Source organism: Crocodylus porosus, unplaced genomic scaffold (genome assembly GCF_001723895.1).
Source record: "Crocodylus porosus isolate Cpor-Errol unplaced genomic scaffold, CroPor_comp1, whole genome shotgun sequence".
NCBI classification, from domain to species: Eukaryota; Metazoa; Chordata; order Crocodylia; family Crocodylidae; genus Crocodylus; species Crocodylus porosus.
Window position 1 is genome coordinate 51890388 of NW_017728947.1, and position 2920 is coordinate 51893307.

At 48.0% G+C, this 2920-nt stretch overlaps 1 long non-coding RNA gene across 1 annotated transcript in view; it reads right to left on the reverse strand.

Annotated features, from left to right (window-relative positions):
- LOC109321314 overlaps window positions 1-2920 on the reverse strand; it is a 14711-nt gene that overhangs the window by 3714 nt on the left and 8077 nt on the right. The window lies entirely within an intron of this gene.

Genomic DNA, 2920 nt, shown 5'->3' on the forward strand with positions numbered 1-2920 from the left:
ATACCTTAATACAAAGAGCTCTCAGTAGCTCTCCCAGTTCTCTCACCAGGGAGGGCTGACAGCTGCGCTGTTTTAACAAGACTTATTGATAATACATTTTTAATAATATTTCTAACACTCAGAAGGGCATTTACAAAAGACCCCGTCAGAACCCTCTCCCCTGGAGGTTGTGGGATTCTCCATTCACACTAGGAGAAACTCCCAGGAGGGCTCACCTGAAGCTCCTTTGCTCTTTCTGGGGAACCAGGCAAGGGCAAGATACCCTTGCCTGCCTCTCCGTCTAGGGTCAGGTGAGGGAAGGCTGCTTAGCATTATGCTGACTCAGCAAGGCAGTCAGGTTTATCAAGGGCTCCCTCATTTCCCTGTGAATCTTACTGAAGTACCCTTCCCCTCATGGCAGTACTAGTAAAGTGTTCCCTGCTTGTCCCCTCTCTACTCTCACTGGAGCTGAGGGAAGAGCTCTCCAGTTGAAGCCTGGGTTTTGCTGCCTGACTTGGAGAGCTAATGTCCTCTCAACATGAGACAGACTGGCCACACGCCCCACCAACGCCCTGCTCACCCCTGGGGCTCTAGCCAGGGTTTAGTCCAGCAAGAAGAGCTGCCTGGCACAGTCCCAGGAGGAAGCATCCCCCACTATTCCCAGTGGGTGCATTGGTGTGATGCCCTCTGCTCTGCTGGGTCCCACACTGCCAGAGAGGCCAGGAGGAAGCGAGGGGCAGGTGCTGCCACATGTATTACCTGCTCTGCTTTGAGAAGTGCCATATAAGGGGACTGGGAGAAGTAGCTATTGGCAGGCATAAGCCAGATCTGGTATAGAAAAAGGTTGGAAAAGATGAAGTAAAATTTAAGATAATAGAACTCTGTGTCCCTAGGTGGACACACTCCCCTCCTGAGCCTGGTTTTCAACTGAGACCGCACAGCAGTGGTTCTCAGCTAGGGTGCCACAGTATCCTGAGGTGCCATGAGATCCTTTCAGGGGTGCCACAACACAAACACTGCCACTGCTGCAGCCAAATCAAACTGTGCCTGCAGAGCCAGATCAGGAAGCAACTGGCAGGAGTGCCTGCTCTCATCACAGCCCTTCCTGGTCCAATCTCACATAGTATCTCCCATAAATGGAGGCATCTAGAGGATGTCTGTTTCTGGGGGGAGATTTTGGGGTCCACCCACAAGGGGCTGTAGGGAGAGTGGGCACCCCAGCCACAGCCACTTCCCAATCTGGTTCTGTAGATGCAGTTTTACCTGGCTGCAGTAGCAGCAGCATTAGTGACAGACCCCCAGTTGAGAACCAGTACCCTAAGGAAAGAATTCAGTGATATGCGAACGGAGCACATAGTATTTGTATGCTTATCTGAATGTAACCCTAGCTATGGTGCTACCCATGGCTGTTGGGTTGAAACTCATTCTAGCTACTTCTCTGTGGGCAAGGGGAACTCTGTGATTAACCACCGGCACTCATCTGACAAACAGTAAGAAGCTTTATTGACTACAAAACATCTACTATGCACAAAGCAATTCATCAACCGAGGTTGCCAGAATACACGTAGTCAACTTTACTGGGACTGCCAGAATATAAGCAGACAGTTACAAAGACTGAGTACATTAATGTGACTCTTCACTGCTTCATAGTATGTCTAGAGCTGTTATGTGGGAGTTACTTCCTACAGCCAGCTGCCCTGGGAAAGCTTCCTGGGTTGCACTGCTCCCATCCAAAGACTTGATCTTCCCTTAGATATCCATGCGGACCTCTCCCTCAGCAATCCATGCAGGGAACAGGGAACAGCAAACACTGACTTCACTTGTTTAGGCTAGTTAACCCTTTAGTGACATCATCATCATTAATGCTAGCTTAGCAGATTACAATATTTTAACTGGTAGATTCTAAGTTAGACAATAGCATATCCTTACACACTTGGTATATTTTCCTGTTATGTTTCCTGTTCTTACATTTAATTAGTCCTAATGGTCACCACAGTATAGTCCTATTGTTCTGTACTAAATGTGCAGTCAGCATTTTACTGGGGTTAGCTTCAGGCCACAATCATTACCAGTTATGAATCATCTCAAAAATGCTTCTGGGCATTCACTTAATTTGACATGACCAAATTTAATTTTTCTTGCAACAGCAGCCACGTCCGAATTCAGGGTCCTGCGGTGTCAAACAGTCTCGGTCAACCTCCCAGCCCTGGAGCCACCTCTCCATGGAGTGCTTTCTGTGGTTTCCCTATATGCTGGAATACATACAGGCTAACAATTTACACAGTTTATTATTTACAAAACAGTCAACATAGGAATGAGGTTAACAGCAGAACAGGACATCTAACTGTCAAAGGCAGGTATCAATGAACTAAAACACTCTATACAAAATGAATCAAAGACATCCTCAGCACAACTCCCCAGCTTAAACCTTGAGACTTCAATGAAGTTCAGAAAGAGCACACAGGTTTAACAAACATCAGCTCTCCTTCATACCCGCAACACAATAACCATGGCTGTCCCCAAGCCAGCTTGGGCTGCTGGGCTTCATCCCACACAGAGGGAAAAAGGATACTAGGTTGTCTTCTCCCCGTCACTAAGGCCAGGTGAACTTCACAGGCAGGCTGCAGGGTGATTCCTCCCTGAGCTCTGTGGTCCTGGGGCTCCTTCCCTTCTCTGAGCCTGGCTGAGTCATTCCCCCCCAGTTCCCTCCCCTCTCCTGCCTCAGGAGCCAATCACAAACATGCATATGGTCTTGCAAAACAACTTTCTTACTCTGCCTTTGCAAGAATCTTTTCATAGATTTCATAGATTTCATAGACATTAGGGCTGGAAGGGACCTCAGGAGATCATCGAGTCCAGCCCCCCACCCAAAGGGCAGGAAGTCAGCTGGGGTCATAGGATCCCAGCAAGATAAGCATCCAATTTACTCTTGAAGGTGTTC